This window comes from Myodes glareolus, chromosome X (genome assembly GCF_982192425.1).
Source record: "Myodes glareolus chromosome X, mMyoGla1.1, whole genome shotgun sequence".
NCBI classification, from domain to species: Eukaryota; Metazoa; Chordata; class Mammalia; order Rodentia; family Cricetidae; genus Myodes; species Myodes glareolus.
The window spans coordinates 118,897,159-118,919,354 of record NC_142053.1 but is presented as its reverse complement, the minus strand read 5'-3'; the positions used below and the strand labels follow the sequence as shown (position 1 = coordinate 118,919,354).

At 37.1% G+C, this 22,196-nt stretch overlaps 1 pseudogene; it reads right to left on the bottom strand.

Annotated features, from left to right (window-relative positions):
- Positions 1–1,927: 1,927 nt before the first annotated feature.
- Positions 1,928–22,196, bottom strand: part of LOC125404615 (large ribosomal subunit protein eL33 pseudogene) — a 158,640-nt pseudogene continuing 138,371 nt past the window's right edge.

The following is a 22,196-nucleotide window of genomic DNA, read 5'->3' as shown; positions in this document are numbered from 1 at the left end:
AGTGACTATGACCACAGCCATTCCTGGAAAACAGAATGCTGTTGTCTGCACATCAGTGAATTCCTTATATATATATATTTTTTGCTATTGATTTCAAAGTCTAGAAAGAACAGATTAGAAAGCATGTAGCAATACTTCAGCAACAAAAAAGTTGAGAAAGTTAATATCCAGTATTTTTAGTTTTGATATTGATAAACAGTGGTGGGCAACTTAATGGTAGGTCTCATGTGTAGGAAATTTCTCATATATGGAAAGGAATTTCTAGTTCCATCTGAAAAAATTAGATTATACACATTTATTGATACTTTTCCCCTCACTGCCTGAGTATTCCTTCATACAAGATTCCATGCAATTATTTTCTTAAACCCTCACAGCATGAATACGCACTCTTTTCTTCATTCAAAACTCATTTGACACCTATTATGTTTGTCTACCACTTCTTATTCTGTTTCCATATTAAAACTTCTATAAGCTATGATTACAGCACTTTATAATTCCTCACTGAATTTATTTATATGGGAGATTGTAGCTATTATATAAACTTCATATTCTCATTTCAAGAATAAAACTTATGGAATGAAATGGAGAATCGATGTGCCAGACTTTGTTTAAATGCAGTGATTTGCTGATAGGTTCTCCAGTCCCAAGCAGTCAGTCCTAATTACAGGTACATATGAGAGACGTTAGACTCAATAGGTTATGTGTAAATAATAATAATAAATAATAATTTAAACGTGGCCATGAATTTGAGAGGGATTAGATGACATAAGAGAAGTTGGAGTGGGAAGAGGTAGAAGTGATATAAATATAGTAGTACTCATGTATAAAATTCTAAAAAAAATTAAAGGAAAAAAGGGCATTGATTTTATGATCAACACTATTTGGACTCTTATCAAGACCTCAATTTAGTTTTTGATGACAATGTTTGATTGTCACTATTTGTTCTGATCCTGTACCCATCTTGTGTCCAGTTTCTTTACCATGTGATTTTGCCATATCTCCCACTAAGAGAACAGGTCATGGTCCCCTTCCCAACTTAAATTTGAACATATACATATGACTTGATTTGTATCCCCTAGTAATTTCATGAAGTCTCACCAACATGACTGTCCAAATATGAACCGAACAAAGAGAACAACAATAGACATGTCTAAGGGGTTGAAGGAAAAACTGTAAGACCTTATTCCTATACAAAGAACCACTGGCTACTATGGAACGTGGAGAGTGGAAGTAGTAGTCTTCCCCAGGGAAGAGCACACCAATTGGTTGTATGGTATTAAATGGTCAGCCTTGAAAACTACACATGTAAGTAACCTTATATGGACTGAATAGGTTTCATTTAATATATATGCATATAACAACAATTAATGAAAAAACAATGACATGAATTTAAAAGAGAGCAAGGGAGGTATATGGAAGAGTGTGGAGGGAGGAAAGAAAAGAGGAAATTGATTTAATTATATCATAATCTCAAAAATTAAGAAAAAATAAGTAAAATATAAAATGCCTCTAAATTACAACAGAGCACTATCATGACAACCATTTTTGCATCCTTTACTAGTTGGGTACCTCCTGTGTTCCCAGAATAGCACTTTCAATTTTTTAATAGAAACATGTTATACAGCATATACTGACCTCAAGCTTCTGATTCTCTATCTTTAGCCTCCTAAAGACTAGGGATTACAGTTGTTTGTGACCATACCTAACTGAGAGTAGCATTATTTTTCCCACAGGCTAAGGACTATTAAATAAATTTCCAAAGGTCACAGACTAATACATAGAAGAAACAGGATTTTGTCCAGGCTTGTAAGATTCTATTGATGTATAAAATTGGAGAAAAATTCTAATTTGTAATCAAGCACTTCATGCTAATAATTAGGTGGCACTTTATGAAATGTTTGTACACACAGTATCTCCATTTGTTTTTTTACAAGAACATGAATCCACTTCTATTTATTTGCTTTTCATTAGTGTAAATCCAGGAGGGGCACAACATCATACGTATTCTGTGTCCAATGGCCTTAGCGGGGAGGTTGCTTCAGGATTTGGATTTGCCATGAACCATGCCACCGTTTCCATGGGTCTGGGTTACTTTTCTCCAGATCACTCTGGCTTTCTTCAAGTTTCCCTCCAGGAGTCACTGTGGTTTTTTTTGCTTTATTCACATAAGCACATCTCTTTCCTGATTAGAATTCAGTTTCATCTGGGGGCATAATCACCTTCTGTAAAAGGAGCAGCAGACTACTTCCCACCGCCCAGCTCCCCAGCTAGTTTATACCCGAAATAATTACATGGAAACTGTATTCATTTAAACACTGCCTGGCCCATTATATCTAGCCTCTTCTTGGCTAACTCTCACATCTTGCTTTAACCTATATCTAGTAATCTGTGTATCATCATGTGGTTGTGGCTTACCAGGAAGATTCTAACCTACATCCATCTTGGGCCAGAGCTTCATGCCTTCTGCCTAATTTTGCTTCTTTCTCCCAGCATTCTGTTCTGTCTACTCTGCCTATCTAAGCTGCTGTCCTATCAAAGGCCAAGGCAGTCTCTTTATTAACCAATGAAAGTAACACATAGACAGAAGACCATCCTACATCATTTCCCCTTTTTCTGTTTAAACAAAAAGGAAGGCTTTAACTTTAACATAGTAAAATTACATATAATAAAATAGTTATCAAGTAAGAATTACAGTTACAATATTTATATCTATTTTAACTTTTATCATTGCAATGGAAAACTATGGCACTCCAATGTGGTAACTAACTCCACATAAAACATAAGAGGGATTAAAAAGGAAAACTTTAACACACCTTTTTGCTGTTTGCTGGCTGGGTGCTGCAGAGAAATTTCCCTGACTCAGCAGCCATAGCAGAAAAAAAGCTGTGCAGGTTTTAAAAGGCAGCTTCGTGGGCTGTGCCACCAGCATGAACTCTGACTATAAAGCATTCCAATGGCTTTCATGAGACTCGATGTTTGTGTTCCCCCTCGAGACTAGGAAGAAAGTACTCTGAGACCATGCCAATGGCTCAGTGTTTGTGGCCTGCACCTGGACAGACAGCAAGATCAGGCTTAGGCAAGTGGGAGAGCATGGCGTATTTCTGCCGCCATACAGAGAAATATTTCCAGGCTGCACAGTGCTCTGTGTGTCAGATTTGGCTGTAACTTGGATGAAAAGAGGTTCTGTGCTGCACACTGAGTCTCAGAGTTAAACTGCTGAGTGTGGCTCCTACCTGGCAGCCCCAGAGCTAGCAGAAATGGTACGTTTACCATTTTGAAATTGGAGAGAGGTGGAGCCAATATCCAGAGCAGCCCGCTACTCTGCAGCTCAGAGGCGCAACTGATTCAGAGTCACAAACGGCTCTGCCATGCTGGACTGGGCGGGGCAAGCCCGCAATAACTGTTTTTGACCTAGGAATGTCACAGTTTATATTCTTAAGTGCTTAGCGATTTAAAAGCACAAAGCAAAAAATGTTCCTGGACAGTAAAAAATTACAGACAATGCAATAGGACAGATTCAGACATAAAAGATCTCTAAATGGGTCATACTGTTAGATAGACATATGTAGGCTTGGGAGAGAGAAGAAAAAGAATATAGAGAATAAAGTTAATGCTTAAAAAAGGGTAAAGTCTTTAAAGAGACAGAGTACAGATAGTTATAGATTAAAAGAAAGAAAGAAAAATAAGCCACATAAAAATGGAAAATTCACAGAGAGTTTGGATTCTGTATATTGTATTTTCTTTAAATTTTTTGACTGTAAAGAAGCTAAGTACAGAGGCACATCTCATTGTGTGGGCTGCTAAGATAAACCAGAACATATATTATAAAGCTATCTTGACTTCAGAATTTGGATCTAAGAACATGATACTTTGGAAAAGAGGTTCTTCTTTTGTTTTCACAGAGGATGAGACCCTGTGGATTGCTTCTATTCCAACATGATAGGATAGACCATGCCCTCCTGAAAGGTTGCTGTGAACACCCTCAAAAAATTACTTCACTCAACTTCTGACTGAGATGAACCTGGCACACAGTATACACAATGAAAGACCTGATTAACAGCACCCCTATGCAGCAGGAAGAAATTTGGAGAGAAATAACTATGTCCATATTCCCAGATATTGTTTATAAATGTTCTTTTACATTTAAAGGGGGATATGATATAGATATGAATAATTTACATTGGTATAAATCTTAATACAAGTTTAAGGTCAATTTTGTTGTATGTATATGTATTTCTGATCTTGATTAAGGTTTTGTGATTATGTAGTTCATTTAAAAATGTAATGTATAATTAGGAAATATAGGTTGTTAATGGATAATCATCGATAATAGTCAAGCTTGTAGTCATGTTAGTTAAATTTTCTATATATAGAGAGATATATTTCAGTTAAATAGGCATTCTTCATATCTTTCAAAGACTACAGAATATGGCATTTTAAATGTTTTAATAACTTAGGGCTTTTCATGACAATGAGACACGTCTGCTCCTGGCAGCACTAATCTACTTCAAGAGGAAGATGGGCATTGAAGAGGCTCCTTATGGAGTTTGATAGCCATTTGGACAAGAAACTGCTCTTGCCTGGACTGATGCATAGACTGGACACAGAGAACCCTCAGAGAGAGGACTGCTGAACTTGCCTAAAGGTGAGATGGTCTTTCGGGGTTCCTGATTCATGAAAGAGTCTGCGAGACATTCTGCAGGACATACAAAAAAAGTAACTGAACTGCCTTTGAAATTTCCTGCTTCATGGAAATGTCTGCTAGATACTATGGGCCTGTAGGTTGAAGATAGATGTCCCAACGGTACAAAAGAATTTTGGGTGACTGTCCAGGCAGCGAGATGTCTCTGTCATTTCTAGAGTTTTGGAAGTTGCTTATTTCTTGTTTACTTAGGTAATATATCCTTATGGAGTCTTTGATAGAGTTGAAGAATAGATAGATAGTTATAGTTTTCCCTAGTTATAATAAAAGATAAAATAGATGTAAATATTGTAACTGTGATTCTTGTTTAATAACTGTTTTGTTACATGTAATTTTATTATGTTAAAGTAAAACCTTTCTCTTTTTGTTTAAACAGAAAAAGGGGAAATGGTGTGGGAGGGTCACCTTTCTATGTGTTACTTTCATCAGTTAATAAAGAAACTGCCTTAGCTTTTTGATAGGGCAGAATTTAGATAGGTGGAATAGACTGAACAGAGGCAGGCAGACAGCATGAAGCTCTGGTCTGAGATGGATGTAGGTTAGAATCTTCCTGGTAAGCCATGACCCCATGGTGATACACAGATTACTAGATATGGGTTAAAGCAAGATGTGAGAGCTAGCCAAAAAGAGGGTACAACTAATGGGCCAGGTAGTGTTTAAATTAATACAGATTCTATGTAATTATTTAGGGTAAAGCTAGCCAGGCGGGACGAAAAGCAGTCCACTCCTATTTATAACAACCTTCAATTTTAAGAAGAGTTATGTGTTCTCTTTGTTCCTGGAGACCTTGCTTACAGCCAGCAAAAGTGGCCTTGCTTCACAGCCTTCCAGACACATTAGCCTTTAAGAAGTCCTGTTCCCAGGAACTTACCTGGCCTCCATAGGTGCCAAGGTGGCAGAAGGAGCCAAACAATATCTTTATAAAATTATTATTATATGCTCATTTAAAAGACAGATTCCAAAGTTTTCAGGTATTGTATGATTTTATCCATTTAAAATCACTAATAAACCCTGGTACTAAGAGAAAAAAACAGGAAATGTTTGCCTTAGTGCCATATTGAAATATTTAGCACAAATAATTAAGGGCATTGTTCAAATAACTGAATATCCCCAGATAGTTGGCTAAAATATCTGAATTGATATATGGTCTAATAGAACAAATCAAGTGAAACAACTGAGTCACTCATTTCTGTCAAAGATTTTAATTCACTTTCCCTATTCAACCAATGTGGAAAACAAGCAACTCTATAAACATTCTGTTGATACCCCTGGGGTACATCCTTACTTAGTTATTTCTTCTCATATTTGACTTCTAATAATTTAGCTGTGGCTCAATTTCAATTGTATTTAACAGAGATGTTTTCTTCTTCTGTTACTCTGTCCATCACTGTAGACCACCACTGTGAATTTCAGTTTGCCTTTGTTGCCTTCTCTCTCAATATTGTTGTACAATATCATTTATAAAGACAAGTTTTAAACACTGGGGTGCAACAATAACAAATATGCTTCTCTTTCTCAACATCACAATGCAGGTGTTCTGTTTTAAAAAGAAAGGTTTGTGCTTTGATGAATATCCCATTTGCATTTGTGTCTTTCAACTTTTCTAAAAGGGGAATAAAATTGTCAATCAAAACAACAATCTTGCAGGTGAATTTGAGACAAATAATTTGCAAATTCAGAAACATTAACAGAAGAAGACAAAGATAAAACACCATTGTTATACTTTTCAAAAGAATAAGTCACTAATGACATACCTATTACTTGAATTTGGGACATAATTATATTGCTTATTTCATAAACTTGTCCTCATATAAAACTATCTAAATATAAAATTCTTTCTTTTTTTGCAGGAGTATGACTTAGTGATAAATACCCAGTCCAAAAACCTAAAAGAAAAAAATGTGGATTTAAGGTTGAACTATTAATGAGTTATTGAGTGGTCTTTTCAATTTGTTCATGCAGTAAATTCTCAAATTTTGATATGGGAACACATTTTTATTGTAGCGTCCACTGTTCAAAATCCTTCAAATGTAATTGTAGTCTTTGTTAAAATTTGGAGTCCTGAGAAACCGACTCTAAGAGAAAATTTCAAGTGTAGGAGGCAAACTTGGGACACAATCAAAAGACTATTGGGAACATAACAAACAAGTGAGACAGAGGAAACAAAAAAAACTTATTATTGGATTTGCTATCAATTGCAAGTCTAGGAAACTAGATTTGAATCTTTTCTGGAGTTTCTGATAATAGTGTAAAAATGTGCTGCAAGGTTGTGTTAGCTAAGGTACAGTTCCAAATCGGTTCGCAGGTCAAAGCATGCTTCTGAGGCCACAAGCTCTATAGCACATCCTCTTTGCTTCTGGGTAGGCTAGGTGCTACCACAGCCATTCATTCTTTGAGTAGAGCTATAGTTTTTGCTCAAAACTGCCTTTGGTGGTATGTGAAACTGTGAGCTCAAGGGATAAAGGGAACGTCACCATAAAGTATGGTATCTTAAAATAAAGACTCTACCTTAGGAGTAGACTATCAGTAGTCTATTTTTTTACAAGTTTTTTTTCATATTATCCAAGATATTATCTGTCCCTCTATAGTTGAGCAATTCTTTGCCACACTTCTTTGGAGAAAAAGCAGAGCCTGATCTCTATTACGTCATTGAAAGTTTATGCATTATCCAAGTCTCCCTTGAAACTGGGGTTCCACTAAGCACTTGTGTTGTTTCTAGACAAGTGACCAAAAGAAGGCAAAGTAATAAAGCTTAATCTTGTGACACTGGCTGACACTGTAGTGGCAACAGCACCCAGTCCCAAAGCAACTCTGACAAAGGGAGTTAGTGACTTGTGCAGCCTTGTGCTTAAGATCTTCAATAGAAGCAGGCTCCTGAGAACAATGTTCAACAGTGACCATAGCAGTACCCTTACCAGATACTTAGTAAGCCTCTCTCAGAAAAAAAATGTTCATTTTTGTGCCTTGCCCCATCCTCCTGGAGATAATCTACCATGCTGACTTACCAATACAGTTCATATTTACATATATCAGTCAAGGTCAATTTTTATTGTTTGCAGCTGAAAAAAATTAACTATGGTTAACAAATCTGAGGTATAGCCCTGGCACTATTATTTTTTTAACAGGTCCTCAAACTGAAGCAAATTTGAAGAACCACTGCTCTAGGTCTGCTTTTCTTAAAGGGAAAATAAGTATAATAACATATGAGTAGTGTGCCTGTGATGTTCAAATAAACTAATTACCTGCAAGAGCTGCAAAAACATGAATAAGATGATTTCACAATTGAAGGCAGCAACTAAATGATAATTTGTGGGTAATTTTCCACTCAAAATGAATGGATTTCATTAAAGCATTTCAACTACCTTGCAAAGAAATCTATTTAAATGCTGATATCTTAAAGAGAACTATCTGGCTATTCTGAATCCAAACTTACATTGATTACAAAAATAGCCTCTCTTCTTCGCTCTTTCCTGTATTTCACCCTTCTATAATGTGACTTCATAACTCCAACAATCATGAGTTAGAATCTAGTTTTTTATCTTTTGCTCTGGGCTACACAGTAATAGAATGTGATGTAAATAACAATGTGACCAGCTTTGAGTTTAATCATTAAGAATTTTTTAATCTCTGCTTTGTTTATTTTGAATTGAAAAACATGAAAATAGAATAACATACAGTATATTCTAAGCATGCTGTTCCCCTTCCCTAACTCTGAAATCCTTTCTACTTCTCCACTCACACAGCTCCTTGCCCCTTCATTCTCTCTCTTTAAAAAGCAAACAAAAACAAATAATAAACAACACACACACACAAATCATAAATACTCCAAATCAGAAACCATAACATACAAACAAACAAGAGATCAACAAGACAAAAAAAAAAGTCCAAACCAAGCTGTTTGAGACAAAATATCTACGAAGTTACCATTGAATTTTTTTTTTTTATGTTGGTCTTCTACTGCTGGGCGTGGGCTATCCTTAAGGATGGCTAATACACACAGTGAGACTTCATTGAAGAAAACTAATTTTTCCTTTGCATCCTGGTATCAGCTGCCCATAGACTCTTGGTTATGGACAGGGGCCTTTGTCCATTGACCTCTCAGTGCTGGGGTGCAGTCTGGCTTGAACCTGTACAGGTCCTATGAGTTTTTGTATAGTTTCTTACTTGCTCTTAGAACTGTACTACCTAACTAGTGAACAAACACAAGCTAGACTACAGATCATGAGAAGATACCCACAAACGAACTGAGATATCCCAATAGTCAATCAACCATTAAATGAATAAAATCCCTGGATGTAAATCTACACACCTATGGACACCTGAGTTACGATAAAGAAGCCAGAAACACACAGTGAAAAAAAAAAAGAAAGCATCTTCAAGAAATGGTGCTGATCTAACTGGGTATTGGTATGTAGAAGAATGCAGATAGTTCCATATCTATCACCCTGAATAAAACTCAAGTCCAAATGGCTCAAAGACCTTAACATAAGACCAGATGTATAAACCCGATAGAAAAGAAACTGGGGAATAGTCTTGAACGCATTGGCACAGGAGACAACTTCCTAAACAGAATACTAATAGCACTGATACTAAGATCAACAATTAATAAATGGGACCTCATAAAACTCAAAAGCTTCTGTAAGGGAAAGGACACTATCAATAGGCCAAAATGGCAGCCTACAGAACGGGAAGAGGTCTTCACCAACCCCACATCTGACAGAGGACTAATATTATATATATATATATAATGTATTATATATGCATATATATGTATATATATAAAGAAACTAGACATCAACAAACTCAATAATTCAATTAAAAGTGGGATACAGATCTAAACATAAAGTTCTCAAAGGAGGAATCCAAAATGACTGAAAAACGCTTAAAGACATGTTCAGCATCTTTAGTCATCAGGGAAATGCAAACCAAAATGCCTCTGGGATTCCATTTTATATCTGTAGGAATAGCTAAAATCAAAATCATAAATGACAGCCTATGTTGGAGAGGATGTGGAGTGAGGGGAACACTCCTCCATTGCTGCTGGGAGTGCAAACTTGTACAGCCACTTTGGAAATCAATATGGCTGTTTCTCAGAAAATTGGGAATCAATCTACCTAAGGATCCAGCTTTTCCATTCCTGAGTATATGGCTGGAACTTAAAAAAATCCTGAATAAGGTAACCCAGACCCAAAAAGACATACATGGCATGTACTCAATTATAAGTGGATATTAGCTGTAAAGTTTATCATGCTTTGGTCCACAGACCTAGAGAGGCTAAGTAATAAGGTGGACTTAAGGAGGAAAGCAAGGATCTCCCTGAGAAGGGGAAAATATAATAGATTTCACAGGTGAACTGGGTGCAGGTAGGGTTAGGAACAGAAGGGATGAAGTGGGTGGAGGGGAGGAAGAAAATACTGGGAGAAATGACTGGAATTGGGGAGCATTTTAGGAGTACGGTGGAAACCTGCAATGGAAACTCCATGAGATCTATGAGAGTAATCCTAGCAAAGACTCCTAGTAACTGGGGACATAGATCCTTAACTGGCCATCTTCTGTAACCAGGCAAGGCCTTAAGTGAAAGGATTGGTGCACCAACTCAGCCACAAAACCTTCCACCCAGTTTGTCCTGCCTGCACAGAACTCTGGGACAAGGGCCTAGCAGAATCCTCATCAAAGAGATCAGAGAGACTTCATCCACCAACTGCTGGGAGCAGATGTAGAGGACCACAGCCAAACATTAGGTGAAGCTCCAGGAGCCTGTAGGGGTCTGACCTAGGTACTCTGTGTATATGTTTTGACTGAGTAGCTTGACGTTATTGTGGGAGTGAGGGCTGTCTGACTCTTTTGCCTACTTGTTGGACACTTTCCTCCTATCGGATTGCCTCATCCAGCTTTGATGTGATAGTAAGTGTCTGGTCTTACTCTAGCATATTACGTCATGTTTGGTTGATGTGCCTGGGAGGCCTGCTCTTTTCTAAGGGGAGATAGAGGAGAGGTGGATCTGGGAGAGAAGGGTGCAGGGAAGAGACTGAGGGGATGGGAGGGGAAAACTGGGATTGTGATGTAATATTTGAGAGAAGAATAAAAAAGAATAGATCCTTAACTGATTCAGATTAAATTGTTTACCCACTGAGATTTGAATTACCAATTGAATGATTGTTGTTTTAGGCTACTTCATTTGAATATCATTTATTATGTAACAACAGATACAATACAATCTCTCATATACTCCCTTGTTTCTTTTCAAATTTTGAAACCACCTGAGTCTGTAAGAGAATTTTCAGTAAAAAAAAAATTCTTGGCATGACATGGTTGAGGTAGTCAGTATCATGCAATAAATACATAGAATAGCCTTACTCTCATTCATATCTTTATTTTCAGTAACTGGGTTCTGGACTCAGGAATCTTACTGACTAAAGAGCTCTGCCAAGTACCTCACCATATCTTTATCAACAGGTATTTGTTAGGTGTATGGTGCGGGAGAATTGTCTGCCCCACTGAAAAAGGTACTGAGCCACATGGCTAACATAGATCAGAATAATGAGTTAATATAAGCTACAAGAGCTAATAAGTAGCCTGAGCTAATGGGCCAATCAGCTTTATAACTTATAGAAATCTTTGTGTGATTTTCTTTGGGGCTAAACAGCTGGGGTACTGGGCAGGACAGAAAACCCCAACAAGCTGGCCCCTCATGTTACATGTGTAACCTGTGTTAATCAACTTTCTTTCACTATATTTAAGTACTTGACACAATGGACTTAAAGAATGATAGATTTATTTTGAATTATGACTTCAGAAGTTTCAGTCCATGGTCATTTGGACTCATCTCTTTGGGCCTGAGGTAAAACCAAACTTTTTGACAGAGATAGTGTGATAGAACAAAGCTGATTGCCTTGTGAGAGCATGGAAAGAAAAGAGGGGAGAGTAGAGAAAGAATGGGTTTGATATGATAAAGTCCACAAAATTATGACCCTCACATTACCTTCAAACAGGTCCTGCCTTCCAAATCTCTGTCATGATCCAAATTCCATCAATGAATAACAATTGATGCACTCAGAACCCTCACTTCACATAATGTCCACATCTAAATATTGCCACATTGGGAACCAAGCCTCAATATATGAATTCCCAGAAGTTGCTTCATATCCAAAACAGTACAGCTTCAAATACATAGCTTTAAAAATTTCAAATGACCAATTTTTAAAATCATAATCTACTTAAAGCTGAATAATGCTATCATACTATTGCCTATGGGGGTAGATGTTAATGATTATAATACATATTTATAATTTATCATTAAATTTTAGCAACTAGATTTTAAATGTTTAATATAGTACAATGATAATGATCATATCTTCTTTAATAATACAGACAGATATTAAATTACGACAACTTCAGAAATGATTTTTGACTTAATGATACTTAATACGTGTTCAAAAAGTTGTACTTCCATATTTTCATTTTGATATTTTTCCAGGTCAGCCATATTGCAAATAAAATAACAACAATATCAATATTTAGATGATACCATAGCACAAGAACAGTAGTTTGTATAGTAGTGATCTATTCTTATGATACTAAATGGTCTCAACTAAATTTGGCAATGGAAGAAAAGTAATTATGTTCACTTCACCATCACTAAGATTCTGATGGTGATGTTGCCATCAAGTGATTATGCTTCCTTCCCCTCTAATAGTAAATGACTCTGGGAAAGATTTCCTACTAACCTCTTGCTACAATTTTTTAAAGTTTCATTTTATGTATATGGGTGTTTTACCTGCATATATATATGCACCCCATGTGTGTCTAGGGCCCACAGAGGCCAGAGAGGTTGTTGGATCCCCTGGAACTGTAGCTATGGATGATTGTGAGACACCATATGAATGCTGAGGATTGAACCTCAGTCCTCTGCAAGAGCAGCAGGTGTTCTTAGCCACTGAGCTTTCTATCTATCCTCTTTATGTTTTTAAATCCTGATCTCGATGACTGGATGAAGGTGATAAAGCAAACACATTATTCTAATCATGCAAATAAAAATGCTGTGCCCTAACTGAAGAAGCTGTCTAGATGTTTTCTAAAGGAGCTTTAGTTGATTTCTCTATTGCGGTGTTTATTTCTAATAGTTTTCATTCATGTGCTACTTGAAACAATAACCCTGAGAGAAATTATTTCCAAATCCTGTGTGTGGAACAGAGAAAAATAACAGGCTTTGAAACAAAGTAATTGGCTTTCGAGATAAGAATCATCCTTGAATTTTCATCTGCATCTTAGCTTTTATTGTCTGCATACCACTGTCAACATACCGGCTGGAGAGGAATGATTGGACAGATCTTCCTCTTGGCTACTGGAAACAAACACTTCTTAAGGCATAATGTCACTTCTGCAACTTCTAAAAGCAACTTTTACTTCTTTAACAAGCAAACATAAGTTGTTATCAAGTACATCAGCTTTACTAATTTTTAAAGTACTGTATTCCGACTACTTCCTTAAACAAATAGCAGTGACTTTTTTCCCCTTCCGGCTAAGACAGTGTGGAGAACACACGGCAAGACCGTTCCCAAGTATGTAGGTACACAGGTCTCCATTTTTCCCGAGGCGCTTTGCAGGGCTGTTCTGCTTCCTGGTTCCACTGCATCAGCTTGAGGGTGTGGCATAGAACTGCCTTCTCCTGTTTTGTTAGTTTTGCCTACGGCCCAAAGGTGTAGCTTAGAAAGAACTCACCCTTAACTGTTATGGTAGTTCCACCTGCAAGCAAGGTTCTCGCCGCAGGCAAGGTTCCCGGGTCAGCTTTTCTCTGAGCCTGAGGGCGCCCACCTGACTTCCTCTTTTCTCTGTTCATCTGCTCTCCGACCTTGGGTGCGGCCCCCTAACTTTTCTCTTTCCTTGATCCTGATGGGGGGCTGGTGTCCTTTTGCCCCACAGTGTATATACCCGACTTATGCTTAATAAAGCTGCCATTTGCCACTTGCTCCTTGGCAGATGAGCCGGTCTCTTTGTGTGTGTGTCATGTGTTCAAACCCTTAGGACAGCCGTCCGTTCTCGTGGGCTCGAGTCAGGAAAAGCGCGCGCCTGTTTCGAGGTTTGGGTGTCCACAGTAAAGTGCGGAAGCTTACACAAGTAGTTTATATTTCTTCCCATGTGACACACCCTCCTAAGATATCTCGCCTGACGTGAAGTCTATGCCTTGCTAGAGAAGGATAAACGTGTTTTTCTTTCATCTGTCCTGCAATCTCTTTTGGAACATACAAGTGAATGGACTAAAATTTTATAACTGTGGGCCTACATTAAATAGAGCATTCATTATGCGCGTTGGATTCTCAAAGACAATGGTATGATAATTTTATTCACTGGTTTTTCAACCTGTTAAAAGCTTCTCAATCAAATGTGCCATGCTAGCTGTTGAGTAAAACCTAGAAATCACTCGACAAACAAATAAATCACAAGCAGAGTTGAATTCATTACTGAGCCAGCAAGTCATTAAATTTCAAGGAGACTTCACTGATTTCTGAATAACCAATGATCATATATACAAGAAACTGAGGCACTATCTCCAATAATCCCACCAGACTTTGCGGGGGTAGCAGAGTATAATTCAGAAGTTTTAGTCACATGTTTTCTAGAGAAATGTTTCTACTACCTAGAAGTTTTAAAGGGTCAAAATTCAAAGAATTCAAAGATTCTTTCTATTCAATTCCTAAAATAATCAACACCAGCTGGATCCACTCACTCCCTTTCTGCCTCTCATTAGAAAAGAACAGGAGTCTATGAGATAACAAGAAAACATAACATAATAAAGTATAATAAGACAAAGTAAAAAACATCATATCAAAGTTGGACAAGACAAGCAAACAGAAAAATAAAAGAGCCCCAGGATAAGGCACCAGAATCAGAGACCCACTAGTTCACATATTCAGGAGTCGCATACCTGGAAGCTTTAAGATACACACAGAGGACCTAATGAAGACCCATATCATCCCTGTGCTTGCTGCTTCAGTCTCTGTGAATTCATATGAACTTTGCTCACTTGATTTAGAGGGACTTGGTCTGCTGGTGTTAACTGTCCCCTCTGGCTCTTACATTCTTTCTGCCTCCTCTTCCCAGGGGTTCCCTAAGCTCTCTAACTCTTTTGCCTGCTCATGGGGCCCTTTCCTCCTATTGGGTTGCCTCATCCAGCCTTGTTATGAGGGTGGATATCCCTGGGAGGCCTGCTCTTATATGAAGACAAATAAGGGAGCAGTTACATCTGGGGGAGATAGGAGATGTGTGGGAAGGGCTGGGAGGAGGGAAGAGAGGGGAGGCTGAATTTAGGATATATTGTATGAGAGAAGAAAAATAAAATAAGCTTAGACAGAAAAGAAAATCCCTTTAGTCATGTGGATCTTTAATTTAAGCACTATATCAAAGCAGCTCCCTGCCAAACACAATTGAAACCTACAGAACTCTGAATGTTCAGTCAGCAAAAATGAAACCACAACTACTTTATTTTCTAACTAGTTTTGTTCAATTTCCCATATTTATACTAACTGCCTAAGAGAAGAAGCTGTGCCTATTTACACACATAAATATTAGTGCAAGTCTCTATTACTAATATTTAGCAGTCAATCAAAAATAATAAAACACATAAAAGGTAATCCAATACCAAAAGTAAGCACAATTAATAGAGTCAAATCATGGAGCTATCATAAAAGGTTTCTTAAATAACTCCAAGTTAAATAACTCTAGATTACAGATCCGCTGGAAACAAGTGGATGAAGCAATGGAAAAGGAATATTGTGAAATTCAGTAGAGAAGAAGGAAGCATGAAGAGTCAAGTGGAAATGTTGGAAATGAGGAGTTCCCTTAATGGACTTATTAAAAGAAGAATATATTTGAAGACAGACCCAGAAAGCGAGAAAACTGATTAAAAGAGTCAAGTGGAAATGTTGGAAATGAGGAGTTCCCTTAATGGACTTATTGAAAGAAGAGTATATTTGAAGACAGACCCAGAAAGCGAGAAAACTGATTAATATAAATGGTCTAAACTGAAATACAAAAAGGAAAATGTCTGGGACAGAGTTTCAAAGAGCTGGTTGCTGGTACACATCATATGATCTACCCTATTGTCCTAGGAATAGAGACAAAAGGGAAGGGGGTGAGGGAGGAGCTGAAAAGAAGAGAAAAGGCAAAACCCATATTTAAAGAGACAATACCTGAGAATTTTAAGATATAATAAAACATCAAAGATATCCAAGATTCTCAGAGATCCCTAAACATGAAAAGTTTTAATTAAATTACTTGTAAATACCTCTTAGTCACACTAAGAAAGAACAAAGATAAGAAGACTATCTTGAAAGATGTCAAGGGAAAATGATATATTATACAGAGTAACAGATAGAGGGCTTAAAGGTTATTTCTCAGCTGAAACCATGTAAGTTAGAAAATAATGGAGTGACTTTAAAGAAATAAAAGGAAAAAAAATCATTTCAATCTAGAGGTCTGTGCTCAATGAAACAATCTTAAAAACAAAATGAAAAAAAAAGGTTGGTCTTTATAGATTAAGTAAAAGCTGAAAGAATTTGTTGTCAACAAACACTCTGTTAAAACATTCAAATTAGCCAGGTGGTGGTGGTGCATGACTTTAATCCCAGCACTCAGGAGGTAGAGGCAGGTGGATCTCTGTGAGTTCCAGGCCAGCCTGACCTACAAGAGCTAGTTCCAGGACAGGCTCCAAAAGTACAGAGAAACCCTGTCTCAAAAAAAGTTCCAACTGATTTCTTCTGAGAATGACAACAAATAATAACTGAAGTCTATACAAAGAAATAAAAGTACTTTACAAAATACGAAAATTAAGTAAAAGTTAAGATATAGGGTTTCTTATTCTTGGTCAAGGATCTTGAACATTTGTGGTATTTTACTTTATTTAGGGACGCCTATCATAGAGAAAAAGCACAAAATGGAAAAAATATCCACAAACCTTCATGATAACATTATCTACAGTAAGGAATATTTAAATAATAACTCTAGATAATGAGGACATTGAGTAATGAAGAAAAATATTCATAATAATAGTCATAAAAAATAAAAGGGTGCATCATTTTTTGTAACATATAGGTGTGTTATTGCTTTCTTGTTTGGTGTAAACAACTTAAATGCCTGATAGAAACAGTGGGTTTATTTTGGATCCCAGTTTCAGAGCGTTGAGTCAATTCTTGGCCCTCTGCACTCAGGCACAGCATAGCATTGGCAGGAGAATGTAGTGGAGGATATTTTTCCTGTAGTGGACAGGAACTGGAAACCAGACAGAGCTTGAGATTACTATAATCTTAAAAGATAACTTTTATGTATAGGATATGTATAGAAGGAGGTACAGTACAAATATTAAGAGTCACTCTTATTGAATTTTGATATTTTTATTATTGTTTTAATTATCATTTTGTGCCATTCATAGTTTTATAATGTATTTCTTTTGTTTTCCTATAAAACACTGGATCAACAGATTATTTTGCTCCTGCAAATATTACCAAAGCTTTCTTAATGTTAAAATAATTTTATTTTCATATATGTAACTTGTCTACCAATTGGAAATCTTTCAGGTATATCAATTTGTATACTTGAAACTAGCCCAACTTAAATAAGTCGCTGTGATGCTACAATATTGCCAGTGACAGAGACATGTTTACTGAGTGGTACTGCTGGGGAGAATCTTCTTCCTGGAATTACAGAAGCTGAAATGAGATTCTTTTAGCTCATCCTTCACATCAATAAAATTAAAACCCACAGAATATAATATCCAAACCAAAAATAAAGCATGCTCCTCTAAGCCTAATTTACCTTCTTATATAATAATTAAAAAATGAGATGGGGCCTTATCATATAAATCAAGTTGACCTCAAACTAACTACACTCCGGGTACAGCCTCCTGAGTACTGGGGTTGCAGGTGTGTGACACAATACCCAATTCTTATCTTTTTCATGCTTTTCTTTTTTATTAATTTCTTTTTATTTTATTTTTAAAACAATCCTTTTTATTTTACTTACCAATCCTAGTTCCCTCTCCCTCCCATTCTCCTGCTCCCCGCCACCTTCCCCCACCTCACCCCCATCCACTCCTCAGAGAGGGTGAGGACTCCCATGGGGAGTCAACAAAGTATGGCACATGACTTGAGACAGCACCAAGCTCCCCCCCATGTGTCTAGGCTGAGCAAAGTATCCCTCCCCTCCAAGGGAATGGGCTCCAAAAAGCCAGTTCATACACTAGGGATATATACTGGTTCCACTGCTAGTGGCCCCACAAATTGCCCAAGTCAAACCAACTGTCACCTACATTCAGAGGACCTAGTTCAGTCCTGTGCAGGTTGCCAGCTGTCAGTTCAGAGTCAGTGAGCTCCCACTAGCTCAGTCCAGCTGTTTCTGTGGGTTTCCCCACCATAGTCTTGGCTCGTTTGCTTATATTATTGCTTCCCCATCTCTACGAATTTACTCCAGAAGCCTGACTCAGTGCTTAGCTGTGGATCTCTCCATCTGCTTCCATCAGTTACTGGATGAAGGTTCTATGATGACAATTAAGGCAGTCATCAATCTGGTCGCACGGCAAGGGCAGTTAAGGCACTCGCTACACACTATTCCTTAGATTCTTAGCTGGGGTCATCTTTGTGGATTCCTGGGAATTTCTCTAGTTCCAAGGTTATCACTAACCCCATAATGGCTCCCTGTATCAAGATGTCTCTTTCTGTGCTCTGCCTCTGACTTTCCCCAACTTAATCTTCCAGATCTCTTATATTTTCTGCCCCACTCACCTTCCAGGCTTCCCCTTTTTCCATGCTCCAATTTACTCAAGAGAACTTATCTATTTTCCCTTCCAGGGGAATCTGTGTATGTTCCTCTTAGGGTCTTCCTTGTTTCCTGTTTTTTCTGGGGTTGTGGACTGTAGACTGGTTATTCTTTAAATTATGTCTAATACTCACATTTGAGTGAATACATATTATGTTTGTCTTTCTGGGTCTGGGTTATCTTACTAAGGATTTTTTTCTCTAGTTTCATCTATTTGCTTATAAATTTCAAGAAGTCATTTTTTTGTTCTGTTTTTGATTTTTACTGATGAGTAGTGGTCCATTGTGTAAATGTACCACATTTTCTTATCCATTCTTTGATTGAGGGGCATCAGATGTTTCCTGGTTCTGACTATTATAAATAATGCTGCCATGAACATAGTTGAACAAATGTCCTTGTAGTATGATGGAGCATCCTTTGGGTATATGTCCAAGAGTAGTATTGCTAGGTCTTGAGGTGATTGTTTCCCAATTTTCTGAGAAACCACCATACTAACTTCCAAAGCAACTATACAAGTTTGCACTCTCACCAGCAATGAAGGAGTGTTCCCCTTACTCTACATCCTCTCCAGGATAAGCTGTCATTTTGTTTTATCTTAGCCATTCTGACAGGTGTAAGATACTATCTCCGAGTTATTTTGATTTGCATTTAACAAATGGCTAAGGATGTTGAGCATTTCCTTAAGCACCTTTTGGTCATTTGAGATTCCTCTGTTGAGAAATCTCTGTTTCGATCTGTACCCCATTTTTAAATTGGGTTATTTGTTGTTTTTTTTAATGTCCAATTTCATGAATTCTTTTATATTTTGGAGATAAGTCCTCTGTCAGATGTGGGATTGGTAAAGATCTTTTCCCCATTCTGTAGGCTGCCATTTTGTTTTGTTGAATGTGTCCTTTGCTTTACAGAAGCCTATCAGTTTAAGCAGATCCCATTTATTAATTGTCTATCTCAGTGTCTGTGATACTGAGTTTATATTTAGGAAGTGCTTTACAGTATTCACCACTACTTCCCACTTTCTCGTCTATGAGGTTCAGTGTGTCTTGTTTTATGTTGAGGTCTTTGATTCATTTGGACTTGAGTTTTGTGCATGGGGATAGATATGGATCTATTTGCATTTTTATACATGTCGACATCCAGCTATGCCAACACCATTTGTTGAATAGAATTTCTTTTTTCCATTGTGTAGTTTAAGCTTCTTTATAAAAATAATCAGGTGTTTATAGGTGTGTGGATTAATATCAGGGTCTTTGATTTGATTCCATTGATCCACCTGTCTGTTTTTCTACCAGTACCAAGCGTTTTCATTACTATAGCTCTAAGTAGAGCTTGAAGTCAGGGATGGTGATGCCTCTGGAAGTTCCTTTATTGTACAGGATTGTTTTGAATATCCTTGGTTTTTTGTTTTTCCATATGAAGTTGATTATTGTTCTTTCAAGGTCTGTGGAGAATTGTGTTGGAAATTTGATGGGCATTGCATTGAATCAGTAGTTTGCTTTTGGTAAGATCCCCATTATTACTATGTTGTTCATACCTATGAAGAGCATGGGAGATCTTTCTACTTTCTGACGTCTTCTTCAATTTCTTTCTTCAAAGACTTAAAGTTCTTGTCATGAGTCTTTTACTTGTTTGGTTAGAGTTACCCCAAGATACTTTATGTTGTTTGAGGCTATTGTAAAGGGTGATGTTTCTCTGGCTCCTTTCTCAGCCCATTTATAGAAGGGCTACTAATTTTTTTGAGTTAATCTTGTATCCTGCCACATTATTGAAGGTGTCTATCAGCTGTAGGAATTCCCTGGTAGAATTTTTCAGATCACTTATGTATACTATCACATCATCTACAAATAGCGAGAGTTTGACTTCTTCCTTTCCAATTTGTATCTCTTTGATGTCCTTTTGTTGTCTAACTAAAATTTTGAGTACTATATTGAATAGCTATGGAGAGAGTGGACAGTCTTGTCTTGTTCCTGATTTTAGTGAAATCACTTTGAGTTCCTCTCCATTTAATTTGATGTTGGTCAACGGCTTGCTGTATATTGCCTTTATTATGTTTAGGTATATTCCTTGTATCTCTGATCTCTCCAAGACATTAATCATGAATGGGTGTTGGATTTTTGTCAAAGGTTTTTTCAGCATCTAATGATATCATAATGTGTTTTTTCCTTTCAGTTTGTTTATATAGTGGATTATATTTACAGATTTTTGCATGTTGAACCATCTCTGAATCACTGGGATAAAGCCTACTTGATCATGGTGAATGTGGTGAATGATTTTCCTAATGTGTTTTTGGATTTAGTTTGCCAGTAATGTATTGAGTACTTTTGCATCAGTGTTCATGCGGGTGATTGGTCTGTAATTCTATTTTTTAGTTGCATATTTGTTGGTTTGGTTAACGGGGTAATTGTAGTCTTGTAAATAGAATTTCTTAAGGTGCAGTTTTGTGTGATTTAGGTAACAGGGTAATTGTAGCCTCATTAAGAGTTTGGCAAGGTCCCTTCCATTTCTATTGTGTGGAACAATTTGAGGAGTATTGGTATTATCTACCAGAATCCTTGAAATTCTTGTGGAATTCTGTATTGAAACCATATGGCTCTGGGCTTTTTTGTTTTGTTTTGTTTTTTGGAAACTTTTGATGATTGATTCTGTTTTCTTAGGGATTATAGGTCTATTTAAATTGCTTATCTGGTCTTGATTTAATTTTGGTATGTGGTACCTATCCAAAAAATTAACCATTTCCTTTAAAATTTCCAATTCTGTGGAGTACAGGTTTTTGAAGTATGACCTGATAATTCTCTAGATTTCCTCAGCATCTGTTTTTATAACTCTCTTTTCATTTCCGATTTTGTTAATTTGGATATTCTACCTCTGCCTTTTGGTTAGTTTGGAGAAAGGTTTGTCTATCTTGTTGATTTTCTTGAAGAACCAACTCTCTGTCTCATTGACTCTTTGTATTGTTTTATTTGTTTCTATTTTATTGATTTCAGCCCTCAATTTGATTATTTCCTGGCATCTACTCCTCCTGGGTGAGTTTGGGTCTTTTTGTTCTAGAGCTTTCAGGTGTGCTGTTAAGTCACATGTGTGAGATTTCTCCAGGTTCTTTATATAGGCACTTAGTGCTGTGAACTTTCCTCTTAGCACTGTTTTCAAAGTGTCCCATAAGTTTGGGTATGTTATGCATTCATTTTCATTGAATTCTAGGATGTCTTTAATTTCTTTCTTTATTTCTTCCTTGACCAAGAGGTGATTCAGTTGAGCATTGTTCTATTTTCATGAGTTTGTGGGCTTTCTGCAATTAGTGTTGTTGTTGAATTCTATCTTTAAGCCATGCTGATCCAGTAAGATACAGAGTAATTACATTTTTTTTGTTCATCTGTTGAGGTTTGCTTTGTTATGTGATAACAATACACATAACATTTTTAGAGAATGTATTCATGATGTGCTGAGGAGAAGAAATACTTTTTTATGTTTGGGTGGAATGTTCTACAGATTTCTGTTAAACCCAGTTGAGTCATAACATCTACTAGTGTCTTTATTTCTCTGCTAACTTTCTGTCTGGCAGTCCTGTTCATTGGTGAAAGCCCCAAAACTCAGCCTCACCCACTGAAGACCCAAGGACCTGGGAGCAGCCTCCTCACATCCCACCCCACCCCCAGCATCTGGGACCACAAGAGCCTTGGCCCTGCCTACA